Raw genomic sequence first — 23016 nt, forward strand, 5'->3', positions numbered from 1 at the left:
AGAATAATTTCTGAAGGATCATGTGACAGTGACGACTGGAGTAATGATGCTGAAAACTCAGCTTTGATCACAGGAATAAATAACAGTTTAAAATATATTAAAATAGAAAGCAGCTGTTTTAAATTGGAATAATATTTTACAATATTACTGTTTTTGTTTGTATTTTTAATCAAATAAATGCAGCCTTGGTGAGCAGAAGAAACTTCTCTGGTATGTGCGCGCCACAGACTGCACGCACGTCCGCTTAGAGTTCCGCCTTTTGCCTTCCGTCAATATTCCCAGCCGGCACATGACCGACCTTCAACGTTGAAAAATGGTTGAAATAATGTCAGTTGTTGTTTTAACGTTGAAACAACGTTGAAATAACGTTTAATGCTAAATGGTTGAAAAAGGTTAACAAAACGCTTCTAAATCAACGTTGAAATATGGTTGAATAATGTCAGTTGTTATTTCAACGTTGAAACAACGTTGAAATAACGTTTAATGCTAAATGGTTGAAAAAGGTTAACAAAAACACTTATAAATCAACGTTTAAATTTTTACAAGATCTGTATGTTGAAACAACGTAATGTTTTCGACAACATACTACAAAAATATCTGCCTTTTAACATATTATTATGATAATTAATTAGCATGTAATTACTTTTTATCATAACAGCTCTTCAATGTATATGTTAAAATACAATTATTATCATTATTAACAATAGTTTCACCCTCAAGAGAGCAGTGCAGCAGAAACCTTTTGCCTTATGTGATTTTGTGTGAATTTACCATTTTGTCTGCTTGCCTAACAGTTTACATTGAATTACTACATTTGTATTCACACTGTCATGTCATTTGACCAATTAATTAAATATTAATACAGACTGCACTCAATAGCCTACAACACTATGTTAACTCGCGCAAACTATTGTTATTGGTTGTTTCGCCGTTTTACTTTGAGCATGATTGGTTAATCTGTCTGTCTTCCAGGAAACTGTCCAATGAGAATGTGCGCGGCTCTGCCCGCCTATTTTAAGTTTGAAAATACGTCCGTTATTATTACTCTCGGTCGGTGACGGTGAGCTGCTGCTGCTTGCGTTGATTACTCGGTCAGACCTGGATTATTTTATTTTATTTTATTTTTCTGCCTGTTGAATTCTTAAATTTTGAGCGAATTTGAGTTGATATGTCAATGAAGAACAAAAGCTGGAATGTGAACGGAGGAAGGGGTCGTACGTGGTCTGTAAAAATACTGGCGATATCAGGTAAGAAAACATTTTTCAGTCCTTAACAAGTCTAACGTTTAGGGACACGGTTAAGTTAACGGTCATAGGTTTACTGCAACCTCATAAAATAAATAAGTTATCTCTGTGTGTGTGTGTGTGTGTGTGTGTGTGTGTGTGTGTGTGTGTGTGTGTGTGTGTGTGTGTGTGTGTTTGTACTGCTTCACCATTAGCGTAGCGATATTAGCATGTATTTCAATGTAAGTTTTAGTACCATCTGACATTGCGGTGTTTTGCTGTTGATAACGTTAACTTATGTGTTTAATATTGTCAGCTAACATTAGTTTAAAAACGCATGAGAGGTAAAAAAAAAGTGTGGGAATGAGTAAAGTGGTAAAACCGTCATTTATTCAGTTTACATAACCTCTTCAAACACTGATAACGATATTGAAAATATATTTGTTTACATTTTTTTTTAGATCAAGCAGCATTGGAATAAAATTATTTATCGGGAGAGAACACCCAACAGAAAGATTCATTCACCAACTAACTTACAGTAAGTCAATTTTACCCACTGTTCGAAAACCTACACTGGGATTAATAGTATTAAGTATGATTTTCATCTTTAAAGTAAGACATTTAACGTTACTGATAGAAAGTCTGAGTAACTTTTTGTCCTTTTGTCTTCTGCTGAAGTGGCTTACTGAAAGTGGATTCATGTCACCTTCATCAGTCCTTTCTTTAATCACTCAAAAATAGGATAAATGCAGCTGCAGGTAAAATTATTTGATGGTTTGATTTTGGTGTACCATTTGGCTTTTTTGTGTGTGCTTCCCTTGCTATGATACACATTTCTGATGGGATTGCCATGCTTTAAGTGTATGTTTACATTTTTAATTATGTAGGCTAACGTTAATACTAACAGTCTCAAAGATGACAACTCAGTTCATGTTGTGTGAATGTTATAATGGCAAACGTTTTTACAATTTAAATCAATTTTTAAGATTGTTTAAAGGAATGGTAAAAAACATAAACAAAAAAACCCCTGCTTTTTATGGACTTTTCATTGAATAATTTCTTCTTTCCCCCCTTCAGATTCGCAAAGGATCCAGATGATTACTGGCAATTTGGTGGAGGATTATTCTTTAGCTGCTACATTGCACTATCACTTCTGGTACAGATTCATTGGCCTTTTGTGTTTTTATTTTATTTTACTTGATTTAATAAATTACTTTTAATTAGTACAATGTATGGTTAGGATTCTGAATTAAAACAGTGTAATGTTCTCCACAAATATTATCAGAAATATATAATTGTTGAAACAATATAAACCTGCATTGAAAGATATAAAGAACAGCAGACCTCAACCCTCTCAGCTCAACACCACAATTTGTTGATTTCTTCATCTGGTTTAAGGATGAAATCATGACCTTATGATTATAGTAACCGTAACTGACACATGGGAGTAATAGTAATTTTTTTACAATTCCACCTTGGGGCTCTGAAGAATTTCTTGTGTAAATGTACATCTGAATACATTAAAATAAGTGTTTTAGAATGGATAGTGTTGTATACTTTGTTTTCTACCCGACAAATTGAACTGTAAAGTGAAAATCTTATACATGATTTATTTTGTATTCAGTGTTTTTGCTTTTATTTATAGGATAGTAGCAGACAGCGGGCACGAAGTGAAGAGGAAGTGATGGCATCGGAATGGACCTCGAGCTGGGACTCTGTCGGAGCACTGCACAAGGCTGTCACATTTTATTGAGAATTTAAAAACTTTTTTTTTTTACACTTTAAATATTAAATGTTTAATTTAAGGGTTACTGTAATTGAACAAAAACTGTCTTTAAATATTCCATTTAGATGTTTACTTCTACAGGTTTTTAACATTACTTTGAAAACGCTGCAATTTAAAGTTTGAGATGTTTTTCTTTTTTTTCTTTTTTGTATTTTTAGACTTGTTTTTTCAGAATAAAACTTTTTACAATCTTGAGCATGTGTTAACTCATTATTTAATGTGTTTAATTAAGCCATTGCCGCCAGTCATTTAACAGTTAACATTTTTTATTGTACAGTATGGACAGTTAATCACAAATTCAGTCAGCATTGTCATGACTCATGTTCCAACTGCAAACTAGTTTGTAATTGAATGTACAATTTTCCCATTAGATACTGTGTCTAGGGTAGTATTGCAAATTATGCATTGCAAGTTACATAATTACAGTTGCTTTGATTTTCTGTACAAATGTAATGTCTTCAGAGAGTACAGTGAACAGGAAACTCAATCTATAGTTTATTCAATGTTGAAAAATAAGATATAAGGTATTATTTTTCAACGTTGTTTCGTTTTGCAAAATCAATTCAACCTCAACGTTGCTGCAAGACGGTGAAACAACGTCACGAAATCAACGGTGAAACAACGTCACGATTTCAACGTTGAATCGTTTTGCAAAATCGAATCATAATCCAACGTTGATTCAACCTTGGTCCCTGACGTTGATTCAACGTTGAATCAACGTTGAAATGCCGGCTGGGTTACGTTATTAGAAAAATATTTTTTTAGAGAATCGATTTTTTGACATTTGTGAATCGATTCAGAATCGTCCACGTCCGCATCGCGATGCATCTAAGAATAAATTTTTTCTCCCACCCCTAGATTTCATACAACAGGTTAATAAACAGTTACAATTAAGTCACTTACATTTTAGATGCAATGTTGACTGTTTTTGTTCTGTTTCAGCAGCGAAAATAGTTAAACAAAGATCACGGCAGAACCATCACGCATCACGTGTTTTCTCATAACTGAACGATTCAGCATTTTTAACGAATCGGTTGACTCAAAGATTGAATGATCAATCCATAAACATCTGTCTTAATCATGATCGACTCATTCGAACGAATCGTTTGAACGAATGAATCAATGACTCGCTTATTAAGATGGATGCCTGGCGACACCTAATGGCGGTTTAGTGTTGTTTAAAAGCATCATTCTTTCCCACATGTGTGTGATTTGTGTGTGCAACATTATCATTATTTTTCTTACACTATTATATTAGCGATTTAAAAGCACCCACTCGTGTCACACGTCGATTAACCGGTGGGAAAATATCCTCAGACACATACCTAATACATGTATATTTAAATACAATATTGGCCTACCTGGTAAAAAGTTTTATATACTATTTTGATGTCCTTTTGGACACAAGAGGGCAGTATAGCCCTATGTTTGCTTTTTTGTTGAACCAAATAGCACTAAATAGCCTGTTTTAACTTTTTCATTCTTCTTGAATTGCAAAAACAGAATAAAATGGGTTTAGTTGTGATATTTGTATACTTTTATATAGAAATAAATGGTATATAATTACATTTTTAGAAGATTTTTAGTGTTTCCTTTTTGGACATTATTTAATCCCTCGCCATAGCAAAACCGTTTGAGATATTTATTATCCATTCACAATTTAGCATATTTAATGTAGTTTCATCATGTTGAAAAAGTTTGGTACGAATAAAATAAATAGTTTAAGAGGAGTGGCTAAAAATTCAGAGGCTGATTTTGCAAAAAAATCCACATTCAGACCAAAATATCTGACTTCCTGATGGCCAGAGCTATTGAATGTAAATTAGAAAGTTGTCCGGCTTGATGAGAACAATATACAAACTATTTTTTCTTTACTGTAGTTAAAACTAACCCCCCCACTTTTGTCAAAAGCATGTTGAAAGTGACACACTTCCTGCTGCCAGTTGGTGGCGCTATAACTTTGACTCACAATAGCTACATCCATCTGATCGGCCTCTTACCACGAACACACTGCTGAAGTTTCATCAAGATCAGTTAATGTATGCAGAAGTTATTCCACTTCCGTGTTTCTCTTTTCTCGCCATAAATTCGATTCCTCGCCACAGCCAAACCGTTCGAGATATCAAAAATCCGTCCGCAATTTAGCATCCTCAATGTCTTGACTACATCCACACCGAGTTTGAATGGGGCACGGTGAATTTTCTAGGAGGAGTATTTCACATTCCACAGCAAGCGTTTTCCAAACAACCCATAATAGCCGACTTCCTGTTGGGCTGGCGTAAAACTTGACCGGGGTAAAGTTGTTCGGCCCGATGAGATCTATATGTGTACCGAGTTTCATATTAATTCATGCGAGCGTGTTTGATATATGGATCAAGTTTTAGAACCCCGTTCAAGGGGGCGCTGTTGAGCCCCCCAGCCACGCCCGGGTCCCAGCTTCAGCCCGGCCCTGATGGCCGTGGGTTCTGACCTGTGTGCAAAGTTTCAAGAGTTTTTGAGCACGTTAAGGACCCCAAAAGCCCCTGAAACCTTGATTAACAATATAAAAGCAATAGTCAAATCCCCACCTCCCCTCACACACACACAGACACAGAGAGTGAGAGAAAATTCTTCAGAAAATCCACATTCAAACCAAAATATCTCTCTTCCTGTTGGTCAGAGATGGTTCATGTAAATTAGAAAGTTGTCCGTCTTGATGAGAACAATACACATACCAAGTTTTGTTGCTGTTGATAAAACTAACACCCCCACTTATGACTAAAGGTGGCGCTACTGAGCCCCTCACCACGCCCATTTCTGAAACTTTGCACATGTCTACTGGATAATAAATGTGATGTGTCTGTCGAGTTTCATGCAATTTCAAGTATGTTAAGAGTCTCAAAAGCATAAAAAAAGAATATTAAAGTTTGATGCGTTGCCACGGCAACAGTATCTAAGATATCAATAATCCTTTCACAGGTTTACATCTGCCGTGTGTCTACATTGTACACATAAAGTTTGAAGCAAATCTGGTAAAAATAAGACAGTGATTTCAAAGCATTTTAATAGTGATGTACTTCCTGCTGCCTGTTGGTGGCGCTATAACTTTGACTCACAATAGTCACATCTGTGCGATCGGCCTCTTACAACGAACACACTGCTGAAGTTTCATCAAGATCAGTTAATGTATGCAGAAGTTATAACACACTTCCTGTTTCATTTTTTCGCCATAAATTCGTTTCCTCGCCACGGCCAAACCGTTCGAGATATCAAAAATCCGTCCGCAATTTAGCATCCTCAATGTCTTGACTTCATGCACACCGAGTTTGGAGGCGAATCGATGAATTCCCTAGGAGGAGTACATTAAATTCCACAGCATGCGTTTCCAAACAACCCTAAATAGCCGACTTCCTGTTGGGCTGGCGTAAAACTTAGAGCACGAAAGTTGTTCGGCCCGATGAGTTCTATATGTGTACCGAGTTTCATATTATTACATGCAAGCGTGTCTGATTTATGGACAAGTGTTCGGATCCCGTTCCAGGGGGCGCTGTCGAGCCCCCCTGCCACGCCCGGGTACCAGCTTCAGTCCGGCCCTGATGGCCGCGGGTTCTGACCTGTGTGCAAAATTTCAAGAGTTTTCGAGCATGTTAAGGGCCCCAAAAGTGGCCGAAAGGTTGACAAAATAATAATAATAATAATAAATATAGCTGCGAGCAGCGATTACGGGCCCAAGCCGGTGGCACCGCAACCCCGGTGCCTTTACCTAAAGGCACCGGGGTGGCGGTACCGCCGGCTTTGGCCCTTCATCGCTGCTCGCAGCTATATTTATATATATATATATATATATATATATGGCTATAATGAACAGGCTGCGATGTCAAGATTGCAATGCTGGAATGTGTGTGTGTGTGTGTGTGTGTGTGTGTGTGTGCATGTGTGTTCATGTTTTTCTATCCCGGTGGGGACTTCAACCTGAATGCACACAGACTCATGGGGACTCGTGTCACAGTGGGGACCTAAATAGAGGTCCCCATGGGTAAACAAGCTTAGAAATCATACAGAATGAGTCTTTTTGGAAATGTAAAAATGCAGAAAGTTTTCTGTAATGGGTAGGTTTAGGGGTAGGGTCAGTGTGAGGAGATAGAATATACAGTTTGTAAAGTATAAAAACCATTAAGTCTATGGAGAGTCCCCACAAAGATAGTAAACCGTGTGTGTGTGTGTGTGTGTGTGTGGCGTGGGCGCGATGGAACAGTGGACACATAAAAACATACGTCATTATACAGGACCACATTCAAACTGCAAAGTGTTAACTTATATTTGTGTACTGTCGCAATAAGACACAATATTGTGCTTTTGTAAAATAATTTCAAGCAATCCACCCCCCGAAAGGCGCTAATTTTAAAATTAAACTAAAATGCTCATGGCTGCACGGGCATTCATGGTGCGCATCCACGACAAGGAACGAGCAGAATAGAGTGAACGTTTTTCAGTTTATTCCTACTTCCATAGGAATTCATTTGAAACGCCCGCTCAACCGCTCACCCTGTAGTCTGTGTGAGTCCTAATGCCCCAGTGTAGTGACGGGGACCCTATACTGCCAAAAGAGCACCGTCCTTCGGATGAGACGTTAAACCGAGGTCCTGACTCTCTGTGGTCATTAAAAATCCCAGGATGTCCTTCGAAAAAGAGTAGGGGTGTAACCCCGGCATCCTGGCCAAATTTGCCCCTTGGCCTCTATCCATCATGGCCTCCTAATCATCCCCATGTACTGATATACTGATTGGCTTCATCACTGTCTCCTCTCCACCAGTAAGATGGTGTGTGGTGGGCGTTCTGGCGCAATATGGCTGCCGTCGCATCATCCAAGTGGATGCTGCACATTGGTGGTGGTTGAGGAGATTCCCCCCATCTATGTAAAGCGCTTTGAGGTCTCAGAAAAAGCGCTATATAAATGTAACAAATTATTATTATTATTATCAACCACTATCAATGTCAGTGCGGACGAAAATATTTTACTTTCGTTTTTAAGTTTGCGATTCAAAAGCCCCCAGCGGTGTCACACGTCGATTAACCGGTGGTAAAATTTTCTCACCGTCACATACCTAGTATATTTTTATGTAAATACAATAGGCCTACCTGATTTTGAACACAAGAGGGCAGTATAGCCCTATGTATGACTTGACTTTTATGAGACTAAATAGTACAATTACTATTTTTAAACTTATAAATAATTATTAAATTTAAAAAAAAAAAAAGAATAAAATGAGTTTGGTTGTGATATTTGTATACTTTTATAGAAATAAATGGTGTATAATTACATTTTTAGAAGATGAGGCTTTTAGTGTTTAATTTTTGTACATTACTTCAGTCCCTCACTATAGCAAAAACATTTGAGATGTTTAATATCCGTTCACAATTTAGCATCTTTAATGTATTTTCATCATTTTGAAAAAGTTTGGTGTGAATAAAATAAGCCAGTTTGGAAGAGTAGCTAAAAACTCAGAGTCTGAAATATCCAAAAAATCCACATTCAAACCAAAATATCTGACTTTCTTTTGCTCTGAGCTAATGACTGTTAATTAGAAAGTTGTCCGGCTCGGTGAGACCAATATATATACTCATGTTTGTAACTGTTGGTAAAACTAACCCCCCCACTTTTGTCAAAAGCATGTTGAAAGTGACACACTTCCTGCTGCCAGTTGGTGGCGCTATAACTTTGACTCACAATAGTTACATCCATCTGATCGGCCTCTTATCACAAACACACTGCTGAAGTTTCATCAAGATCAGTTAATGTATGCAGAAGTTATAACACTTCGTGTCTCTCTTTTCTCGCCATAAATTCATTTCCTCGCCACGGCCAAACCGTTCAAGATATCAAAGATCCGTCCGCAATTTAGCATCCTCAATGCCTTGACTTCACGCTGACCGAGTTTGGAGGCGAATCGATGTATTTCCTAGGAGGAGTACATTAAATTCCACAGCAAGCGTTTCCAAACAACCCTAAATAGCCGACTTCCTGTTGGGCTGGCGTAAAACTTAGAGCACGAAAGTTGTTCGGCCCGATGAGATCTATATGTGTACCGAGTTTCAAATTGATTCATGCAAGCGTGTTTGATATATGGACCAAGTTTTAGAACCCCGTTCAAGGGGGCGCTGTCGAGCCCCCCTGCCACGCCCGGCTACCAGATTCAGCCCGTCCCTGATGACCGTGGGTTCTGACCTGTGTGCAAAGTTTCAAGAGTTTTCGAGCAAGTTAAGGGCCCCAAAAGCCCCTGAAACCTTGAAAACAAAGATTAAATGGAATATACAACCCCCCCCCCCCCACACACACACACACACAGACACACAGAGAGAGAGAGAAAATTCTCCAGAAAATCCACATTCAAACCAAAATATCTGACTTCCTGGTGGTCTGAGGTTATGACTGTAAATGAGAAAGTTGTCCGGCTTGATGAGAACAATACACCTACCAAGTTTTGTGATTCTAAGAAAAACTAAGCCCCCATTTTTGACTAAAGGTGGCGCTACTGAGCCATTTCACCACGCCCGTTTCTGAAACTTTTCACATGTCTACTGGATAATAAATGTGATGTGTCTGTCGAGTTTCATGCATTTTCAAGCATGTGAAGAGTCTCAAAAGCATCCGAAAAGAATATTAAAGTTTAATGCATTGCCACGGCAACAGTATCTAAGATATCAATAATCCTTTCACAGGTCTACATCTGCCGTGTGTTTACATTATACACATAAAGTTTTAAGCAAATCGGGTAAAAATAAGAGGGTGATTTCAAAGCATTTTGAAAGTGACACACTTCCTGTTGCCAGTTGGTGGCGCTATAACTTTGACTCACAAATGTCACATCCATGTGATCGGCCTCTTACAACTAACACACTGCTGAAGTTTCATCAAGATCAGTTAATGTATGCAGAAGTTATAACACACTTCCTGTTTGAATTATTCGCCATAATTTCGTTTCCTTGCCACGGCCAAACCGTTCGAGATATCAAAAATCCGTCCGCAATTTAGCATCCTCAATGTCTTGACTTCATGCCGACCGAGTTTGGAGGCGAATGAATGAATTTCCTAGGAGGAGTACATCAAATTCCACAGCATGCGTTTCCAAACAACCCATAATAGCTGACTTCCTGTTGGTCTGGCGTAAAACTTAGAGCACGAAAGTTGTTCGGCCCGATGAGGTCTATATGTGTAACGAGTTTCATATTATTACATGCAAGCGTGTCTGATTTATGGACAAGTGTTCGGATCCCGTTCCAGGGGGCGCTGTCGAGGCCCCCTGCCACGCCCGGGTACCAGCTTCAGCCCGGCCCTGATGGCCGCGGGTTCTGACCTGTGTGCAAAATTTCAAGAGTTTTCGAGCATGTTAAGGGCCCCAAAAGTGCCCGAAAGGTTGACAAAATAATAATAATAATAAATATAGCTGCGAGCAGCGATTACGGGCCCAAGCCGGTGGCACCGCAACCCCGGTGCCTTTAGTTACCTAAAGGCACCGGGGTGGCGGTACCGCCGGCTTGGGCCCTCCATCGCTGCTCGCAGCTATATTTATATATATATATATATATATATATATATATATATATATACACATACATACATACATACACACACATACATATATATGTATATATATATATATATATATATATATATATATATATATATATATATATTATTGTTCAAAAGTTTGGGGTCAGTAAGATTTTTAATGTTTTTAGGAGAAGTCTCTTCTGCTCACCAAGGCTGCATTTATTGATTAAAAATACAAACAAAAACAGTAATATTGTGAAATATTATTCCAATTTAAAACAGCTGTTTTCAATTTTTAAATATTTTACATAGTAATTAATTTCTGTGATCAAAGTTGAGTTTTCAGCATCATTACTCCAGTCTTCAGTGTCACATGATCCTTCAGAAATCATACTAATATGATGATTGATGCTCAATAAATATTCATTATTATTTTCAATGTTGAAAACAGTTGTGTACAGATTTTTTTTTTCAAAATGCTTTGATGAATGTTAAGTTCAAAAGAACAGCATATATTTCAAATATATATATTTTTAACATTATAAATGTCTTTACTGTAACTGTTGATCAGTTTAACTCATCCTTCATAAATAAAAGTACTGATTTATTTTATTTATTTCCCCCAAAAATAAAATTGTAATTATTACTAACCCAAAACTTTTGAGCGGTAGTGTTTAACGTTACAAAAGCTTTAGATTTCAGATAAATGCTGTTCTTTTGAACTTTCTATTCATCAAAGACTGTACACAACTGTTTTCGACATTTAAAATAATAATGAATGTTTCTTGAGTATCAATCATCATATTAGAATAATTTCTGAAGGATCATGTGACAGTGACGACTGGAGTAATGATGCTGAAAACTCAGCTTTGATCACAGGAATAAATAACAGTTTAAAATATATTAAAATAGAAAGCAGCCGTTTTAAATTGGAATAATATTTTACAATATTACTGTTTTTGTTTGTATTTTTAATCAAATAAATGCAGCCTTGGTGAGCAGAAGAAACTTCTCTGTTATGTGCGCGCCACAGACTGCACGCACGTCCGCTTAGAGTTCCGCCTTTTGCCTTCCGTCAATATTACGTTATTAGAAAAATATTTTTTTAGAGAATCGATTTTTTGACATTTGTGAATCGATTCAGAATCGTCCACGTCCGCATCGCGATGCATCTAAGAATACATTTTTTCTCCCACCCCTAGATTTCATACAACAGGTTAATAAACAGTTACAATTAAGTCACTTACATTTTAGATTCAATGTTGACTGTTTTTGTTCTGTTTCAGCAGCGAAAATAGTTAAACAAAGATCACGGCAGAACCATCACGTGTTTTCTCATAACTGAACGATTCAGCATTTTTAACGAATCGGTTGACTCAAAGATTGAATGATCAATCCATAAACATCTGTCTTAATCATGATCGACTCATTCGAACGAATCGTTTGAACGAATGAATCAATGACTCGCTTATTAAGATGGATGCCTGGCGACACCTAATGGCGGTTTAGTGTTGTTTAAAAGCATCATTCTTTCCCACATGTGTGTGATTTGTGTGTGCAACATTATCATTATTTTTCTTTCACTATTATATTAGCGATTTAAAAGCACCCACTCGTGTCACACGTCGATTAACCGGTGGGAAAATATCCTCAGACACATACCTAATAAATGTATATTTAAATACAATATTGGCCTACCTGGTAAAAAGTTTTATATACTATTTTGATGTCCTTTTGGACACAAGAGGGCAGTATAGCCCTATGTTTGCTTTTTTGTTGAACCAAATAGCACTAAATAGCCTGTTTTAACTTTTTCATTCTTCTTGAATTGCAAAAACAGAATAAAATGGGTTTAGTTGTGATATTTGTATTCTTTTATATAGAAATAAATGGTATATAATTACATTTTTAGAAGATTTTTAGTGTTTCCTTTTTGGACATTACTTTAATCCCTCGCCATAGCAAAACCATTTGAGATATTTATTATCCATTCACAATTTAGCATATTTAATGTAGTTTCATCATGTTGAAAAAGTTTGGTACGAATAAAATAAATAGTTTAAGAGGAGTGGCTAAAAATTCAGAGGCTGATTTTGCAAAAAAATTCACATTCAGACCAAAATATCTGACTTCCTGATGGCCAGAGCTATTGAATGTAAATTAGAAAGTTGTCCGGCTTGATGAGAACAATATACAAACTGTTTTTTCTTTACTGTAGTTAAAACTAACCCCCCCACTTTTGTCAAAAGCATGTTGAAAGTGACACACTTCCTGCTGCCAGTTGGTGGCGCTATAACTTTGACTCACAATAGCTACATCCATCTGATCGGCCTCTTACCACGAACACACTGCTGAAGTTTCATCAAGATCAGTTAATGTATGCAGAAGTTATTCCACTTCCGTGTTTCTCTTTTCTCGCCATAAATTCGATTCCTCGCCACAGCCAAACCGTTCGAGATATCAAAAATCCGTCCGCAATTTAGCATCCTCAAAGTCTTGACTACATGCACACCGAGTTTGAAGGGGACACGGTGAATTTTCTAGGAGGAGTATTTCACATTCCACAGCAAGCGTTTTCCAAACAACCCATAATAGCCGACTTCCTGTTGGGCTGGCGTAAAACTTGACCGGGGTAAAGTTGTTCGGCCCGATGAGATCTATATGTGTACCGAGTTTCATATTAATTCATGCGAGCGTGTTTGATATATGGATCAAGTTTTAGAACCCCGTTCAAGGGGGCGCTGTTGAGCCCCCCAGCCACGCCCGGGTACCAGCTTCAGCCCGGCCCTGATGGCCGTGGGTTCTGACCTGTGTGCAAAGTTTCAAGAGTTTTTGAGCACGTTAAGGACCCCAAAAGCCCCTGAAACCTTGATTAACAATATAAAAGCAATAGTCAAATCCCCCCCTCCCCTCACACACACACAGACACAGAGAGAGGGAGAGAAAATTCTTCAGAAAATCCACATTCAAACCAAAATATCTCTCTTCCTGTTGGTCGGAGATGGTTCATGTAAATTAGAAAGTTGTCCGTCTTGATGAGAACAATACACATACCAAGTTTTGTGATTCTAGGAAAAACTAAGCCCCCATTTTTGACTAAAGGTGGCGCTACTGAGCCATTCCACCACGCCCGTTTCTGAAACTTTGCACATGTCTACGGGCTAATAAATGTGATGTGTCTGTTGAGTTTCATGCAATTTCAAGTATGTTAAGAGTCTCAAAAGCATCAAAAAATAATATTAAAGTTTGATGCGTTGCCACGGCAACAGTATCTAAGATATCAATAATCCTTTCACAGGTTTACATCTGCCGTGTGTCTACATTGTACGCATAAAGTTTGAAGCAAATCGGGTAAAAATAAGACACTGATTTCAAAGCATTTTGAAAGTGATGTACTTCCTGCTGCCTGTTGGTGGCGCTATAACTTTGACTCACAATAGTCACATCCATGTGATCGGCCTCTTACAACGAACACACTGCTGAAGTTTCATCAAGATCAGTTAATGTATGCAGAAGTTATAACACACTTCCTGTTTCATTTTTTCGCCATAAATTTGTTTCCTCGCCACGGCCAAACCGTTCGAGATATCAAAAATCCGTCCGCAATTTAGCATCCTCAATGTCTTGACTTCATGCACACCGAGTTTGGAGGCGAATCGATGAATTCCCTAGGAGGAGTACATTAAATTCCACAGCATGCGTTTCCAAACAACGCTAAATAGCCAACTTCCTGTTTGGCTGGCGTAAAACTTAGAGCACGAAAGTTGTTCGGCCCAATGAGATCTATATGTGTACCGAGTTTCATATTATTACATGCAAGCGTGTTTGATTTATGGACACGTGTTTGGATCCCGTTCCAGGGGGCGCTGTCGAGCCCCCCTGCCACGCCCGGGTACCAGCTTCAGTCCGGCCCTGATGGCCGCGGGTTCTGACGTGTGTGCAAAATTTCAAGAGTTTTCGAGCATGTTAAGGGCCCCAAAAGTGCCCGAAAGGTTGACAAAATAATAATAATAATAATAATAATAATAATAATAATAATAATAATCCTACCGAAAACAATAGGGCCTTCGCCCTTTCAGGGCTTGGGCCCTAATAATAATAATAATCCTTACGAAAACAATAGGGCCTTCGCCCTTTCAGGGCTTGGGCCCTAATAATCCTACCGAAAACAATAGGGCCTTCGCCCTTTCAGGGCTTGGGCCCTAATAATAATAATCCTACCGAAAACAATAGGGCCTTCGCCCTTTCAGGGCTTGGGCCCTAATAATAATCCTACCGAAAACAATAGGGCCTTCGCCCTTTCAGGGCTTGGGCCCTAATAATAATAATCCTACCGAAAACAATAGGGCCTTCGCCCTTTCAGGGCTTGGGCCCTAATAATAATAATCCTACCGAAAACAATAGGGCCTTCGCCCTTTCAGGGCTTGGGCCCTAATAATAATAATAATCCTACCGAAAACAATAGGGCCTTCGCCCTTTCAGGGCTTGGGCCCTAATAAATAATCCTACCGAAAACAATAGGGCCTTCGCCCTTTCAGGGCTTGGGCCCTAATAATAAACAATAATCCTACCGAAAACAATAGGGCCTTCGCCCTTTCAGGGCTTGGGCCCTAATAATAATAAAAATAATCCTAACGAAAACAATAGGGCCTTCGCCCTTTCAGGGCTTGGGCCCTAATAATAATAAACAGAGCAATTCCAAGAGGGTCCTCACACCATCGGTGCTCGGGCCCTAATAAACAGAGCAATTCCAAGAGGGTCCTCACACCATCGGTGCTCGGGCCCTAATAATCTCTTCATTTAAGTTTATGCTAAAAACATTTTCCAACATGGCGAGCTAGAAATTTCATCTTCTCATCTAACCCAGGAATTCAATTTGAGGATGGCAGTGTTTGTTCACTAACACACGTCAGAGAGATTAGTGACCCTTATGACTCCATACATAAAGACAGCTATAACATTACTTAAATCAGCTATATGAATTAATTACTGACAAGCTGAAATATGACCCAAGTGATTTATATTTAATAAAAGTGAAATTTACTAAAAATGATATATTTTTTAAATAAAAAAATTTCAATGTGCAACACACTTTAAATAAAGAGTTTTCTGCGCATTTTCACTATTCAACAACTTTAATATATATTTAGATCTATCATTAATAATTCAGTCCTCCTGTAAAGTGCAAAATTAAAAATTCCTGTATCTATACAAGCTCTAAATACATAGGAAATCGGCCATTGATGTATCATGTATGCTCTCTTGTTGTTGTTTTTTTTGTTTTTTTGTTTTTTATGTCAGCAACTATTTTTGATGGTATTATGAGATGTTGATAATTGTACATGTTATGTGTGTTTGTGTTATGTACGCATCTATGGTGGAAACTAATTTCCTCTCGAGGACAAATAAAAATCTATCTATCTATCTATCTATCTATCTATCTATCTATCTATCTATCTATCTATCTATCTATCTATCTATCTATCTATCTACCTTTGACACATTCTTACAATCTCACGCATCACAATACTGTCTGGCAGTGTTAAGCTGAAATCTGAGTAAAAGTTTAAAATGGTAAATTTATGGGCTGTGAACATAGACTGTAAAAAAATTGGCAGCCAATCATGTGTCCCTTTTCGAATCAAATGCGTCTAGTGGAAAGCTTTTCCTGCACACTGGGCTGGAAGCTGTTGGATGTGAATAGAAGCAGGTGAATATCAGAAAGATTACACACACACAAACACACACGCACACACACACACACCCACACCATTAATGTGAGCAGTGAGGCGCAGATACATGTTGACACTTGCGTGACCACTCCCAAACTCAGCCAACATTAGTCAAGGAGATTTTCTATCAGTTCAATGTTCCACCAGCCTCTCAAGAACCTGCAAACATTTTTTTTCTCTATCCCTTTGTTAAACAGACACAGATTAAAAAGAACATTCTGGGTAAAATGCAACTTAAGCACTATTGCCGTTGAAAATAAATTTCATGCTTCAGTTCAAACAATTGAAAAACATTTAGTATAATTTAAATTTGTAGTGCATGTGAAGTGGAGAAGAAAATGTGGCAAGAGTACATTGAAGTTTGTATTGTTGTAATTAATTAATTGTAAAATATTTACATGAATTAAGTACAGACACATTTCCTTTCAGTAATGCCTTGAATTTCCTTGAAACGAATTTAGCATGTCACTTGTTTTATAGCCAAAAATCTTTAGTTCATGTTGATGAGTTACTTGCTATTGTTAGTCAGGGGCAACTGGTTTTAGGGCAGTGGTCCAGGGCCCACTAACTAGGGGGCTTCAGCAAACTTCCAAATGGGCCTCATGATGAATAAAAAACATTTAAAATAAGATGATAGAGGCATTAAAGTAAGCCAAAACAACTAAGAATAAAGATATTTCTTATTTTAATTCACTGACTCCTTCAACAAAAGTTTTGTTTTTTTCATGTTAATCATGTAAATTAATAAATCTTAAAACTTCATGGGAATTTTTATAAAGAATATACATTTTAGTTATGACATCTAAAATATTTTGTCAGGTAATAATTTTGAGTACAAAATATTAAAAATAATATATTTTAATATATTTTTATTATTCAGTAAATTATGAAAGACTGTAAAAGTCATGTAAAATCATTGGTTAAAAATATTGGTAAAAAATGTAGCTCTTAAAAATAAACACTTAAAACTTAATTATTTTATTTATAATTGGACACTTCTAGTATACTGTAAATGTTATTAAAAAAAAGAACAAGTTTCAAATGTTATTGTGTACAATGGGAGGCCTTGGAGTCAAAAACTATACTGTGAGTCATTATCATCCAAAAAGAGCATTTTATTGTGTGTGTGTGTGTCCCTGTGCTTGATACATTATTTTAGTATGTTTAAATGTGCTTAGGCCTATGTGCTTACTAATTTTAACCCTGGCATCCTGGCCAAATTTGCCCATTGGCCTCTGTCCATCATGGCCTAATAATCATCCATATATATACAGTGCAATGCATAAGTTAATACACCCATGCTAAAGTTGACTAAAAAGAGGAATAAAAAATCATATTTTGGAAATTGAACTTAATGCCTTAATTTAAAAAATTAGGAAAAATCCAACCTTTTAGGACACCAATTTTCTTTGTGAATGAATAATGTATCGTAAATAAATAAATGTTCTTCCTTAAAATACATGGTGCATAAGTGTGTACACCCCTATGTTAAATTCCCATAGAGGCAGGCAGATTTTTATTTTTAAGTATTTTTTTTAAAATTAATTTTTAGGATACTATGCATCCTGATAAAGTTCCCTTGGCCTTTGGAATTAAAATAGCCCCACATCATCACATAGCATTCACCATACCTAGAGATTGGCATGGGGTACTTTCCATAAGATCATCTCTCAATGCAAATCAAACTAGCTTTTAGGCTAACTGAAATAAAACCATGCCAATCTCTAGGTATGGTCAATGCTATGTGATGATGTGGGGCTATTTTAATTCCAAAGGCCAAGGGAACTTTATTAAACCTAAAAATTTATTTAAAAAAAATACTTAAAAATAAAAATCTGCCTGCCTCTATGGGAATTTAACATAGGGGTGTACACACTTATGCACCATGTATTTTAAGGAAGAACATTTATTTATTTACGATACATTATTCATTCACAAAGAAAATTGGTGTCCTAAAAGGTTGGATTTTTCCTAATTTTTTAAATTAAGGCATTAAGTTCAATTTCCAAAATATGATTTTTTATTCCTCTTTTTAGTCAACTTTAGCATGGGTGTATTAACTTATGCATTGCACTGTATATATATATATATATATATATATATATATATATATATATATATATATATATATATATATATATATACTAATTGGCTTCATCACTCTCTCTCATCTCCATCAATAAGCTGGTGTATGGTGGGCGTTCTGGTGCAATTATATGGCTGCCATCGCATCATCCAGGTGGATGCTGCACATTGGTGGTGGTTGAGGAGATTCCCCCTTCTATGAAAAGTGCTAGATAAAAATGTAATGGATTATTATTATAACCCAGAATGTTCTTTTCAACTCTCAGGGCCTCAGTGTGAAACAACAGCAGAAAGCTCTGCTCTAGCTAGGTCATTAGAACAGCAACATAAAATAAACATTATATGCAATCTTCAACACAACAGGCCCTTTTATCTGACAGTGTTGAACCAGAGGGCATTCTCATTACTCACACCGACCACTCTCAAACCTATTTTAGGCTACCATACAGAAATAAACACCAAGTCCCCTTGATTATCACAGTGATCTGTTATTGACAATATAACCACTTTCTTTCAGAGACTTCATAAGCAGACCTCTGCCAAAGGATACAGCATTATTAGCGCATGGAAAACTCGCAGACCTATACCTGCAGTTTAGAGGGGGATCAAGGGATACCTCTGCCAGCTCCTTCTGAATCCTGGAAAACAAGAGCGAAGTTTCAATACACTCATTAAATTCACCCATGCTGCCTTGCCATGCTCAGAAAAAAAATCAATCATCTCCTGCACTGCATTTAATAATGAACAACACCATTGATTCCCGTAAGTTTTCACAAACTCAAGAGGACTAGAAAAATACAAAAGGTCAGAATAACACTATGAGCAAACATTTGATTTTTATCATCTTATTAACATTAGTGTCGTAGATTACAGCCCTAATTTTTGCATGCTAACAGGATACATGTGGGAATAGTATAAAGAGTAGAAATTACATTTGTAGCTGCTGATTTGCTATATGATAAAACATGTCTGTGTCTCAGGGGTGTCTAAAGCCCTTTTCGGACAGGACTAGTTTTTTAAATACTGATTTGGACGGGGCTAACATCTCCGTGTTTATTACAGAGGTGTGAGTGTGTGTTTTCTAGATGTGGGTGTTACAAAATGTATCACGTATGACGTATATGTCTTTTAATTATTTAATTATTTACCATACCATACCATACCATACCATCTTCTTCCGCTTATCCGGGGCCGGGTCGCGGGGCAGCAGTCTAAGCAGAGATGCCCAGACCTCCCTCTTCCTACAGCTCTTCCGGGGGGACACCGAGGCGTTCCCAGGCCAGCCGGGAGACATAGTCCCTCCAGCGTGTCCTAGGTCTTCCCCGGGGTCTCCTCCCAGTGGGACGCACCCGGAACACCTTCCCGGGAAGGCGTCCAGGAGGCATCCGGAACAGATGCCCGAGCCACCTCAGCTGACCCCTCTCGATGTGGAGGAGCAGCGGCTCTACTCTGAGCTCCTCCCGAGTGACTGAGCTTCTCACCCTATCTCTAAGGGATCGCCCAGCCACCCTGCGGAGAAAGCTCATTTCGGCCGCCTGTATCCGGGATCTTGTCCTTTCGGTCATGACCCACAGCTCATGACCATAGGTGAGAGTAGGAACGAAGATTGACCGGTAAATCGAGAGCTTCGCCTTGCGGCTCAGCTCTTTCTTCACCACGACAGACCGGTACATCGACCGCATTACTGCAGAAGCTGCACCGATCCGTCTGTCAATCTCCCGTTCCATCCTTCCCTCACTCGTGAACAAAACCCCAAGATACTTAAACTCCTCCACTTGAGGCAGGAACTCTCCACCAACCTGAAGTGAGCAAGCCACCCTTTTCCGACTGAGAGTCCACTCGGACTCAATATCTCCAGCCTCCCTCGGGATCCGGTCGAAGCTCCGTCGGAGGTGGGAGTTGAAGATCTCTCTGACAGGAGACTCGGCCAAACGTTCCCAGCAGACCCTTACACTACGCTTGGGTCTGCCGAGTCTGTCCAGCTTCCTCCCCTGCCATCGGATCCAACTCACCACCAGGTGGTGATCAGTTGACAGCTCCACCCCTCTCTTCACCCGAGTGTCCAAGACATACGGCCAGAGGTCAGATGAAACGACCACAAAGTCGATCATTGACCTACGGCCTAGGGTGTCCTGGTGCCACGTGACAGACATATAATTGTATGTGTAATTGTGAACGTATACTACATTGTGGAATACAATAAAATATACTGGAAACAATTTGGGATGCAAGTCAATCCTGGTGCAAGAAAATGGAAAAGAACAAGAGACACATCTCTCCAGCCTCACATCCTCCAACCCTGGACCAGTCTAGGAATGCACATCCTGTCTGATTGCCCACAGATGTTTAGCATACCTCTTGGCACTAGTGGAGAGTTTAGCCATGGTTTTGCTAGGGATCTTTGCCTCTTTCTTTCAGAGTTGATTCTGATTTCTGTCCTGGGACTGTTCTGATGGGAGAATCTCTCTCTGCTCTGTATCTGAACTGGATCTGCTTATGTTGGGACTCTTGTCTAGTCTCTGCTGTACATCTCTGAATACACACACACACACAGTTAACAACAATAAAAATGCAGAGGACACATTATTAGTTGTTATTAGTGAAGGAATGAAATAACAGTCAGATCATTTTTGCAGTATATTTAACATTTAAAAAATAAAAACTTGACTCTAAATGGTGGTTTGAATTCACTCTAAATCACTAATTTTGTTTGCATTACTTTATGAAAAGACTTGTAGCAGGGATGTATCTCAGTTATTTATTTCAGTACTGTGAATTATATTTTAATGTTGTGTATTTGTTGCAGTCTTTATCCAATGTAATAATCTAAATAATATTTATGAGAAAACCCTTCGCGTTTTTTGCGATTTTGTGAAACAGTTGATGGGCTCCATTGACTTGATAATAAGAACTGATTCTTGAGCATCAAAACAGCATATTTGTCAGGGTGCGGGTAAAGGGATGAGGCGAGGACTCAATTGTGCAGAGTTGATGTTTGTTTTATTAATAAAACTAAAACAAACAACAAAAACTACCCCATGGGGGAAAAATTGGACTGGACTGGACTGGACTGGACTGGGAAGGACTGGACTGGAACAGGCATGGCACATTGGCAACACACAATGGGAAACATTAATTCAATTCAATTCAATTCAAATTTATTTGTATAGCGCTTTTCACAATACATATTGTTTCAAAGCAGCTTTACAGAAAGTGCATTTCAGAAATGTACATAGAAAAATACAGTTAGTTAATCATGTATTAATTTAGGGCATAAACATATCGCCAGCGTCGAGTCATCTCTTCACAGGCGTCGAGTTGTCTCTTCACAGGCTTCGAGTCGTCTCTGCACGGGTGTTGGGGCATCTGTAGTTTCCATGGGAGGCTGGATACAAACTGGAGCTGACAATCTGTATTTACCTCGGGACTAGCGTCCCGAGATAACAACAGAAAAGCAGATGGGAAATAATTAGCGTAGCTGCTGTTCATAATATTAATGCATTCAATCTGATTCAACTGTAGTATAAAAGGTAAGTATTATGTGAATGCTTGGCTAAAGAGATGCGTCTTTAATCTAGTTTTAAACTGGGACAGCGAGTCTGAGCCTCGAACAATATCAGGAAGGCCATTCCACAGTTTAGGAGCTAAATGTGAAAACGCCCTCCCTCCTTTAGTGGACTTAGATATCCTAGGAATGACCAGAAGCCTCGAATTTAATGATCTTAAAGAGCGCGATGGATTGTAAGGCAATAGAAGTTCTGTTAAATACCCAGGAGCTAAACCATTTAGGGCTTTATAGGTCATTAGTAATACTTTGTAATTGATACGGAACTTTATAGGTAACCAATGTAGAGATGATAGAATTGGTGTTATATGATCATATTTTCTTGACCTAGTAAGAACTCTAGCAGCTGCATTTTGGACTAACTGTAGCTTGTTTATTGAGGATGCAGGACAACCAGCTAATAAAGCATTACAGTAATCTAGTCTCGAGGTCATGAATGCATGAACTAACTTTTCTGCATCAGAAACAGATAGCATGTTACGTAGCTTAGCAATGTTTCTAAGGTGGAAAAAGGCTGTTCTTGTAACATATGAAATATGATTTTCGAAAGACAAGGTTTTTTTGACCAATAAGTAATACCTCCGTTTTATCTGAATTTAATAGCAGAAAATTACACGTCATCCAGTATTTTATATCTTTAACACACTCTGTCAATATAGATAATTTATTGTTTTCATCTGGTCGTGATGAAATATATAATTGAGTGTCATCAGCATAACAGTGGAAATTAATTCCATGTTTTCTTATAATATTACCAAGTGGCAGCATGTATATTGAGAATAGCAGAGGGCCTAACACAGATCCTTGCGGCACTCCATAGTTTACTGACGTTATCTTCGATTTTTCCCCATTTAAACAGACAAAATGGTAGCGGTCTGATAAGTACGATCTAAACCAGCTTAATGCCTGTCCATGAACACCAGTGTAGTTTTGTAGTCTATCTAAGAGTATTTTGTGATCTATAGTGTCGAACGCAGCACTAAGATCGAGTAAAACTAGTATTGAGATACAGCCTTGGTCAGAAGCTAGAAGTAAATCATTTGTCATTTTAACGAGCGCAGTTTCTGTGCTATGATGCGGTCTGAATCCTGACT

The 23016-nt window shown here is 38.1% G+C and overlaps 1 long non-coding RNA gene and 1 pseudogene across 2 annotated transcripts in view; one reads left to right on the top strand and one right to left on the bottom strand.

Moving 5' to 3' along the window:
- Positions 1 to 21460, bottom strand: part of LOC311093029 (ubiquitin-conjugating enzyme E2 E2-like) — a 199171-nt pseudogene extending 177711 nt beyond the window's left edge. The window contains exons 1-4 of the transcript in view: positions 21393 to 21460; positions 20886 to 20889; positions 20713 to 20768; positions 18945 to 18995 (exon numbers count right to left, since the gene is read on the bottom strand). The product of the transcript in view is annotated as a ubiquitin-conjugating enzyme E2 E2-like (transcript). The remainder of the gene's footprint in view (positions 1 to 18944; positions 18996 to 20712; positions 20769 to 20885; positions 20890 to 21392) is intronic.
- LOC311094238 lies at positions 282 to 3747 on the top strand. Its single transcript, XR_014608611.1, has 5 exons — positions 282 to 1247; positions 1685 to 1761; positions 1902 to 1981; positions 2301 to 2379; positions 2869 to 3747. It is a non-coding gene; the product is annotated as an uncharacterized lncRNA (long non-coding RNA).
- Positions 21461 to 23016: the final 1556 nt, after the last annotated feature.

Source organism: Abramis brama, assembly GCF_963993115.1.
Source record: "Abramis brama genome assembly, chromosome: 12".
NCBI classification, from domain to species: Eukaryota; Metazoa; Chordata; class Actinopteri; order Cypriniformes; family Leuciscidae; genus Abramis; species Abramis brama.